Consider the following 10752-nt stretch of genomic DNA (forward strand, 5'->3'; position numbering starts at 1 on the left):
TATGTTCCCCCACCCCCACCCCACCCCTCCCCACTACCCCCCACTACCTTAATTCTTCGATCCCCCACCCCTCCCTGTGTACGCTAAGGGAAAAGGAGAAAAATAGAAATCTGGAGAGAAGCGGTAGCTGTCTTGACAAAAGATATAATATGCAACCCTATGATGTAATAATGTGTACAGCTCCGTATAAAAATGTATCCCTTAGTGCATGTCCTGGGTGTAAGCAGAAACCCTGCTCAATGGAAAGATGCTCGATAAAACCTTGTCGAAATAAAACAGATTTTCCACAAGACAAGGCTCCTAACCTTACATCCACCCCCTCCCTTCTACCCTCCCTTTCCTCTCCTCCCACCCCCCTCCTCCGCACATGCTGGGGCAGAAACTCAAAGGAAAGTAATTTTAAAAGCCATAATGGACTTACTGATGGAAGTATATCCTAATACTTTTGTACTATGCAATCTGACAGACAGCCTAATATAAATGTATGATTATTACTGCAAACCCTGTATGTGAACGGAGATCCTGTTTAATTTGAAAAATGTTTAATAAAAACATATTAAATAAAATCTAAATCAGCATCCATTAAGCTTTCCATGTTATGTTGCAAATGAAGACTGAAGCCTTCATACTAGTTTGAAGCCTCATTGTTCATAGAAGTAATATTTGTTTCAATCACATGTCCATTAATTTGTATTAAGAAGAAACACAATGATTTTGGTTTTAGTATATGTTTTATTCACTATCTATTTGATACACTAATATATTCGGTTGCCTCATTAGTTGGTCAATCTATGCCTTTGATTCGAGCTTCTGCATGTGAAGTATGCAAGGGTTTGGCCACATGTAATCATAACGAACAATCCGCAGCCTGCAAAAGAGTTAGAATTATTAATGCAAGAATCATAATTCAGTATAATTACTATAAAGGTTTACAGGGTACATTATATCCTTTGTTTTAGGTTGTAGGTTAACCTCGTCTGTGTTCTGAACAGTGGGCTACTCTCATGAAAATAAGATGGGCTGCAATTTTTCTGTCTTGCAACATCGCTGTTAGAGAAAAATCAATTTTGTAAATGAACCCATTCCAAGCAATGGGGTCCATTTTCATGCGAGTTTTGTGTGTCTCGTATTACACATAACTCACATGAGAATATTGGCTGTGTAAATACGGCCTAGAAAAGAAATCCTGTTATTCAATTCTTAGATTCACTTCCTTTACAAGTTCCGTACAGCTTCAGTCAGCAGACAACTACAGGGTGGCTAGTCTTTATATAGAGGGTAATATTTAGTATCGGATTATCACATTAAACCTCTGTTCAGATGTTCTGTTGAAGAAACAGGCCCTAGATATGGTGAAGAAGCAAAGGAAGAACCTACAATGTGGATTACAAGGTTTCTTGTAGTCTACCTGCTCTATGGAATTTGCAATGTAACCTGAACCATATATGAACACCATATACACAATTGTGGATATGAAATACGGGGCTGAACAATGTGAGACAAACCGACAAAGGATACCTTCTTTACTACACATAGAGAAATGCTACCGCCACTAGATGATGTGGCGCTTGGAATGTACCCCAAAAAACAATTATGCAATAAAGCTATCCAGTTACCTATTTGCAGCCACCATTGCCACATGAGAGGAAATTCTTGTGTAACTGTAGGAACAAGAGTAAAATTAACTTTTATCAAGACAGCAGTACATCAAAGGTAGTCTAAACAAGTAACAACAGGTACACTGGAGAGGCAACAGCAAGGCAACCCCCCAAAATGGAATGGTTTTCAAAATGGTGGCCACAATTACTCTCTAGTTTTTCTACTTTCCTTGTCAGCACTCATAGTATGAAGCAGTACCTGCAGCCCATTCAGCTTGCAGAGGTCAGCCTGCTCCTCCAGGGTGGGCATTCAAGCATGCCGTTACAAGAAGGTTTGCTGTGTCTCACAGCACAGTCTTATAAGAAGGGAATAGACCAACTGTATAGGATTGGTAATGTGAACAGCATCCTGTAGGACATGGATATAGTCCCACAGACTCTGGAGGGAACATTCTCTCTCAGGTTCCTTCAAAAAAAGGTATGTGTAAGGGGGTAGTAATCGAGCACACTGGTGACAACCACTTGACACTGGCTTGATGCTTCAAAATAGGGGGAGAGTTGTTTAACTCATGGTTGCACTAATGGTTAAACTCTTGGTTATGAGGCTTTTGGTTTGTCATCGTAGCCGAATCGACCAAGAGTCAATAGTAATCTCTTTTGCTTCTTATATTAGGCATAGCCACGATTTACAGATACTCACAGCGTCTTCATTCTGTGTTTTCTAGCAGTATATCTAACAGGATATATTGGATCTTATTTCCTCCTAATCTGGAATTGCAAGACTCAAAAGCCCACCAATTTCTTATATCCTGACCTCCCCTCACACAAGAGCGACATGGTCACCCGGGAGTTACCAAACTAAACTCTGCAATATCTTTAAAGGAGCCATAGCCCCACATACTGAACAATAATCAATATTAATGAAAAAAAAAAGACAATAATAAGTATTAACCTAACACAATATACCGTATTAGCAGATAACACGATATGGGCTATTACAGAAGAAGGGCTGGATAGGACCATAGAAAGGCATCAACTTAACATAAGGACTGGTATCTTCTCTTTTCAATTGGCTTCCATATCAATTGGCCTAATTTGGTAGAGGGTCCCTGCTTGACCACTTTAAATTTTGCTGACATTTTTACAGAATGTTCATACACCACCTGCATGAAGTTCTGCGAGGTTTCAGCTTGGTGTACAGCTTGGTTGAGGCACTAGATCCATTTGCATAAATCGCTCTTCCTTCCCAGCTCATTTCGAAAAAATATCTAAGTTTGTGTTGCTACTGTTCTTAATCTAATCAAGCTAACTCACTGAAACTTGGTGCAGTCTGTCAACTTTTTTTGTAGAATTTGAAAATTTTACAGGCAGGGCTCCTTGAGCATTAGTTTGGTGGCTAATTAGGCCCAAAGTGGCTTGTAAATGGTATCGTGCCAAAATTGTCCACACGTTAAGGAACCAATAATTATCTAACAGATAGCTTAAATAAGCTAGAATTGGGCCAGTGAGTAGTACAAGTGCCTACCAAAGCACTGGTGGCTTCTTGTGTCCTTGCATATTTACTATTTTATACAGCTGTAACTCAAAAAAGCACACTTCCAATTTTATTTTGCGTTATGCCATTAGAAAGAGCAGCTTTTAATCTATCTGTTCCTGTAGTTTCATATTGGCATCTTTCCACGTAAGTGGAAAAAATACTGTTAAAATAGTTCCCAGTACAATATTGGCACTGCACCTAGATCCATATTTTACAAATCATGAACAAAGTTTGTATTTGCTCAATGCAATAAACCCTGCCATAAAATCAGTAAAACTTCCTGTATGTCCCTGTATACATCACTTACCGGCACAGCAGGCGATTACATGAACAAAAGTCACTGTTGCAGAATAATCCCATACCATGGAGCCAACAACAGGGACAAAGAGAAGGCCGCTCAGGAAGAAGGTTATCCCTGCGGAAATCGCATGTACTGGAGAAAAGAGTAAAGTTGGGGGTAAAAGGTTGGTGGCTTTAAAGAAACCTTTGTTAAGCAAAAAAATTGTAAGTGTGACATTAGTGTTGGGCATGTCATTGGTAACACCACACATATTGTTATACAAGTGCACTATTTTGGTGAGTTTCACATAGAGTGTAGGTCTTACTTAAGGGGGTTGTCTGGCATAATTTTTTTACCCTTTGGTAATGGCCAATATGCCTTTTTACTGACCTCACTGATAGCCTTTAAACCTGCACATACATCTTTTTAAGGCTGTGGCTTGACTGACTTGTGACAGCCCGGCTCCTGCTCTAACCACCAGGAGAGGTGAAACCTCAGATACTGGCAGTTTAACCCCTTATGTTCCACAATCAATAACAACTTAAGCAGATAGCAGGAAGAGGGGGCTCTTTCTGTTACCCATCAGCATCCTGTAGTGCGATCGCAAGGTACCAATGGGTTCCCATGGCAGCAGGAAGCCTGACAAAGATCTCCATGTCTGCCATGTAACTCATCCTATTTGACCCCGCCTACGCCAGAGTTTAATAGGCTGCTGTCATAGGCTTAGTAGAATGTACAACTATAAGTAATGCAGTGTACTATCCTAGCAATCAAACGATCGCATCTTCAAGTCCCCTTCAGGTACTAAAAATTAATGCCAAAAGAATTCAATAAAGTTTAATTTAAAAAAGAAATTCAGTTTAAAAAAAATACACATTTTTCCCTGCAAAACCTGTTTTAAATGGATAAAATACAAAAAAAATGTAAAAAAGCAACACTTAATAGATATTACCATGTTTATAATGATACAAACAATCAAAACATTTTCTTATTTATCTTGGATAGTGAACTCTGTAAAGATAGTGTTAAAAACTAGTGCCAGAATTGCTATTTTCCTTTTGTTTTCCTCCCAAAAAATCATAATAAAAAACAATCTAAAAGTAACATGTACCCCAAAATGGCACCAATAAAAATTACAACTCTTCCTATAAAAAACAAGTCCTCCAATGCAGATTCTTTTTCCTTACAAATGTGTTTTTCTATGTAAAAGTAAAATATTTTTAAAAATCTAAATAAACTCGACATCACTGTGAGGCTTTAGTCAGACGGGCGTTTTTTCGCGCGATTTGCGCATGCGCATGTGTCTGGCGATTTTTAAAAACCATTGCTTTGCAATGTATCGGACACATGAGCGCTTTTTATGCGCTCGTCCGATAAATTATAGAACAGAAATCGCAGATCGCACCTATCTGCGATCTGCGATTCCTGTTCTCTTCTCTATATGCGCTCAATGGGGCCGGCGGCAGCAGCGCCGACCCCATTGAGAACATATAGAAGACAAATCATTCTTCTCTGCCACAGCTGTGGCAGAGAAGAATGATGTTTGCCCATTGAATTCAATGGAGCCGGCAAAACAGCCGTCTCCATTGAAAGCAATCGGCTGCCGGCGAGCGTGGGATGAATTGTCGGAAAGGGCTTAAATATATAAGCCCTTCCCTGCAATTCATCCAGAAATGTGTAAAAATAAAAAAAAAATGTATACTCACCTTTCCGCTGCAGCCGGAGCTTAGCGGCGGCCGCCAGCAGATCTCCTGAACTGCTTCTCTATAGTATTCAGCAGCCGGGGCTTTAAAATTCCCGCCTGCTGAATGAGCTGCCTCTATTTGGTCACAGCCTGACCAATCAGAGGCAGCTTTCACTCACACACCCATTCATGATTCATGAATGGGTGAGTGACTGCTGCCTCTCATTGGCTCAGCGCAGGGACCAATCTGATTGGTCCCGCTGAGCCAATGAGAGGCAGCAGTCACTCACCCATTCATAAAAAATATATGAATGGGTGTGTGAGTGAGATCTGCCTCTGATTGGTCAGGCTGTGACCAATTAGAGGCAGCTCATTCAGCAGGCGGGGATTTTAAAGCCCCGGCTGCTGAATACTATAGAGAAGCAGTTCAGGAGATCTGCTGGCGGCCGCCGCTAAGCTCCGGCTGCAGCGGAAAGGTGAGTACTGAGTATACATTTTTTTTTATTTTTACACATTTCTGGATGAATTGCAGGGAAGGGCTTATATATTTAAGCCCTTCCCGACAATTCATCCCGCGATCGCCCGCAGCGCATTGCTTTCAATGGAGCCGGCTGTATTGCCGGCTCCATTGAATTCAATGCGCTGGACAGCTCCGGCCCGTTTCTAATGAAACGCGGCTAGGAGCAGATTTTTCGGGCGATTTTTTGGCCCCGGTCACGTGATTTGCGGATGCGCATCCGTCATGCGATCCTCAAATCGCGTGAAAAAACGCCCGTGTGACTAAGGCCTAATCGTGCTAATACGGGTAAGACAGTTACCATGTTGTTTTTACCAAAAAATGAACACTAAAAAAACAAAACCCCCAAACAATTAAGTAATTTCTGGGAGATTTTCACTACACCCCCCCCCCCCCCCCCAAAAAAAAGGAATAAAAGTTATACAACACACTACATATAGCCCAGAGTGGTGCCCAAAAAAAATAGCCCTCATATGGCTATGTCAATGAGTTATGGCTCTTGCAATACAATGATGAAATGAAGCTCTTTTCCCTTTTGTGCATAGTGAGAGAGCTGTTACCCTTCATACAGCGGACAGGAAAAGGCCAGTGCGGCCTGCCTCCATGACTCGGAGCTCAGCTGTGAGTCAAACTTTAAACTGCATTTATTCTGTAAGACCGCAACGTTTCAGAATAAATCACCCGCAGTGTAATTGGCATCCTTATCCTGGATTCATGCTGCCTGTAATTCAGACAGCACAAACCTGATGACAGAATCCCTTTAAAAAAAAGGTTCCCCAACATAAAGAACAACAAACCATTTTATATTCACCTCTCTCGTTTCCCACGTCTCCCGCACTGCAGCTCTATCCTTTGTGCCCAGTCTTTGTTTATAGGTTGCAGTCAGCCTATGTACAGGACGTCACAGACTGCTGCAGCCAATCCATACTGCAGCACATGAGCACCAGGCTCTGCCGCTGTCTGCAGCAGCCTGTGATGCCCCGTATACAGGCTTACTGCAACCTGTAAGCATTATGTCTGGAGCTGTTGGCATGGGAGATGCGAGGAATTAGCAAAGGTGAGTATAAACTGGTTTGTTATATTCTATGTTGGAGAACCTGTTAAAAAAAAAATATATATATATATATATATATATATACATATACCGTATATATATATCAGACAACCCGTTTAAATTATAACTAAACTTTTAAAAAACTTCTGGCATGTCACATGACACGTAATAGGTTTTGATCAGAGGGGATCCAAGTGCGGAGATCACTTGAGAATTTGGGAGCAGAGGTACTTGAAGAAATTATGGACTTCAGCATGGATTAAAGATTTCAAATATTTAAGCTGACTCGGGGACTCCTTTTCTATGTACACGGAGCACAGGGGTTTAGATAACATGCCATCAAATCTGCTCTTCAAAATGCTACAATCATTATTGTTGTTTTTCTTGAAGGACTTTTTAGGCACTGGGTCCTGGAAAGAACCATAAAAACCACCTTAGGTAGGGTAAAGGTAGAATTATGCTTACATACCCCTGAGGTTACCACTGACCGTCCTAGGAGTCTAGGTAGATCGTTTCTAGCACCTTACCCCGCATCTATCTTACTTAATGGGCCCTGGGAAGAGCCAAGCAGATAGTAGCATGATGCTAGTGTAACCATCTGTATGCCAGTCTGCTGTATACATCAGTGCTACAGAAAGATGTTTGGAGATTGACAGTTTTATCTTGAGAGCTTCCTGTCTTTAACTAGGGAGCCACATGCAGTTCTTACCATGCCCGACTGGATCCCTTATACGTCTGGAAAGTACTCCCTTCGGTGTTTGCAACACTTCCAATTCACCACCGATCTGGGCAACACATCAGCACAACATGTGCCCCTCACCACCCTGAGACCATTAACAGTAGCTCCCAGGAGATAAATCCACCCCTTGAACCTCACACATGAGCAACTAGGACTGACGAGCAGACCTGTATATCTGTCCAGCACCAGGGAGCCAGACTTGTGGTGACTCCAACAGGAGGTTTAAGCTGCTGGGGCCCCCTATGCCCTTTTTTTAGTTTAAATGTTTTTTATTGATTTTTGAAAAATAAATATTTTACATCTACAAACCCCCTCTACTTTCCCTCCCTGTTTCTTTATTCCATCTACCTGTCCTCCAATATTTCAAAAAAATAATGGGACACATATTATATACTAAATCTACCTTTACACAGGGAGATTATTGACTATAATCTTACAAATCCCTGACTTTGTGCAAATGAAAAACAGATGTGGTTTTGAAGACAAAAACAAATATTGATATAATTTACATTTCTCTTTTGTTTGACAAAAATAATCTATTAGCATTTCTAAACCAGTATAAAGAAAAAGACCCCCGCGCTCCAGGACCAGGAAACTCCGTTATATAAATTAAATAACTTTTATTGCGACGCGTTTCAACGGTACACAGCCGTCTTTCTCAAGCATTACATACACAATCAAATACACACCTTTATATACATAAATAAATCAATCTTTACTCACTACACCCGGCTCGGATAAACGCCGCGTCCCGGCGCCATCTTGAAACCACGTGGAGTGATCCAACATACAATCCACGTGATGATGAACACGTCATCTATTTCATTCATAAAACAAACCTATTCACCACTGCTATAATCTCTATTAAAACCAAATCACATGGTCAAAAGATAGTCTTATTCCGTTTATCCGAGCCGGGTGTAGTGAGTAAAGATTGATTTATTTATGTATATAAAGGTGTGTATTTGATTGTGTATGTAATGCTTGAGAAAGACGGCTGTGTACCGTTGAAACGCGTCGCAATAAAAGTTATTTAATTTATATAACGGAGTTTCCTGGTCCTGGAGCGCAAGGGTCTTTTTCTTTATACTGGTTTGGATGTCGGAAGCCTGAAGGCTTTACACCCCGGGACGTCTCTCCTGCAGATACAGGATTGAAGACCAGGATCTTTCTGAAGGCAAACGTGGATATCGGGTGCCGGTGGCTCCTTTGACTAGGAGCACACTGTGCACCAGGTGAGTTGTCACTCACCATTCTTTACATTTACTTATTTTTTTATATATTTTGAGGCGCTGAGATTTTATTTCTTTTTTTCATCTATTAGCATTTCTAGTTTTGAAAACATTCTTACTTTGCAGCTATTTTTCCACAGCTGCATAAGGGCGCATTCAGACGACGGTATATCGGCCGCTTATTCACGCCGGCCGATATACAGCGTCTCTCTCTGCAGGGGGAGGAGGCTGGAAGAGCCGGGAGCAGTGCTTTGAGCTCCCGCCCCCTCTCTGCCTCCTCTCCACCCCCTCTGCACTATTTGCAATGAGAGGAGGTGGGGTGGGGCGGGGCTACCCCGTCCCGCCTCTCCTAATTGCAAATAGTGCAGGGGGTGGAGAGGATGCAGAGAGGGGTCGGGAGCTCAGAGCACTGCTCCCGGCTCTTCCAGCCTCCTCCCCCTGCAGAGAGAGATGCCGTATATCGGTTTAGTGTGAAAACCCAGCCGATATACGGTCGTCTGAATGCACCCTAAAACTTGTGCACAGTACTGTACATCTATTTCCTTTATTACTCCAAAAATCAAAATATTTAACTCCAAGAGCCATGGGGTGCCCCAAATAGGTGTGAAAGGAATAAAATCCATAACACTCATTAACTCCGAAGACAGTACTTCAATCTGAAGTGCACTTGACGTTCTGCACTGAGCTACTCCACAGCCCATCCTCTCTTCTCTGATCTGTAGTGCCCAACCAGTTATTTGCTGCGACTTTCAATCAGGTAAGATGTAGAGATAGGAAGGTCTGGAAAAAAACTGAAACATTGGGGAAAAAAACTGTTTTTTTCTCATTTTCTTCCAAAGCCATTTTTTTACAGAAAAATTGAAAAAAAGGGTGTTGAATATGTTCTTTTCCAATGATAAATAATATATCTATGACATGGTATTCAAACTATATAACATAAAAAATGGCTTTGGAAAAAAAAACTGAAAAAAAAAAAGTTTTTTTCCACATTTTTCCAGGCCTCCGTATCTCTAGTGTAGGAGCAGAGGGTCTGTGGAACAGCTGAATGCAGTGAAGAGTGTACATCAAGGTGAAGAACTGCTCAGTGGCCACTTGGGGGAGAGCCACATGCTGGAATAAAAGCTCTTCTCGGTGCTGCTTATAATAAAAGCATGGACACGGGTATGATTAAACCCCTCCCATGGCTCCTACCTAGCGGGGGCAGCAATTCTGCATGGTCAAAACTGCTGACAGACTCCTTTTATAGAATCACTTTGTGTCAACTAAGGCCATATTTACACATACACATTGACAAACTTCAACAAGTTACAGTACCATGTGTGTGAATGGAATGTGTAACATACATATTTCAGTAGAATTGATGCCGATGTTGATGCCATTTCCGCAGTGAAGAATTTCGGCTACATGTGGTATGTACAGTATGTAAAGGATCACAGACATCCATTTGTAGACAGCATGCAACAAGTCATGATAAGGTTAGAAAATATGTTGTAATACCCACCTAGATATTGACTGCTACTGAGAGATGGTGTAATTGTGTGTCTAAATGGTAACATCCAATCAAAATCTTCTATCCTAGAAAATATATATATATATATTAAAAGTTAGCAACAAACTAGCTGAGTACATCCTAACATCCTCAACAGTTAGCAGCTGAGGATTTTCTACAAGGTTAGAAGAGCTCATCAAGATCTTATACCAAAATCTCAATGCCTTTCATAGTTCTATTGAAGGGAATGGGACTCAGCCTGCAGTACCAACCTCGGTCATTGTGCAATGTATGGAGCTGTCTGCTTCCTGCAGCAAAACAGCTAGAAGTGGGACAACTCCTTTAACGGTGCTGAAATATTATGGCATGACTTAAACAGTTCCTGATAGCGATCCATATGTAGGGCTATAAACAATTTTAGATGATAGTTTCCATGATGAGTAGCTGGAGATCTTAATTTGAAGAAATAGGAATGTATGGGAACTGTCCATTCAAGTGAATGGGGAATAGCTGCAATATTGGATATGGCCTAGGGACAAAAATGGTGCTGTTTTTAGAAGCATTGCAGACCCTATTTTATAATGTTGGACAACTTGTTTACAATAGTAATAATAATTACCTT

At 41.2% G+C, this 10752-nt stretch overlaps 1 long non-coding RNA gene across 1 annotated transcript; it reads right to left on the reverse strand.

Annotated features, from left to right (window-relative positions):
* Positions 1-771: 771 nt before the first annotated feature.
* LOC136611847 (uncharacterized) lies at positions 772-3564 on the reverse strand. Its single transcript, XR_010790316.1, has 3 exons — positions 3443-3564; positions 1617-1661; positions 772-868 (listed from the first exon to the last, which is right to left on the reverse strand). It is a non-coding gene; the product is annotated as an uncharacterized lncRNA (long non-coding RNA).
* Positions 3565-10752: the final 7188 nt, after the last annotated feature.

Source organism: Eleutherodactylus coqui, chromosome 1, assembly GCF_035609145.1.
Source record: "Eleutherodactylus coqui strain aEleCoq1 chromosome 1, aEleCoq1.hap1, whole genome shotgun sequence".
In the NCBI taxonomy this organism is placed as follows: Eukaryota; Metazoa; Chordata; class Amphibia; order Anura; family Eleutherodactylidae; genus Eleutherodactylus; species Eleutherodactylus coqui.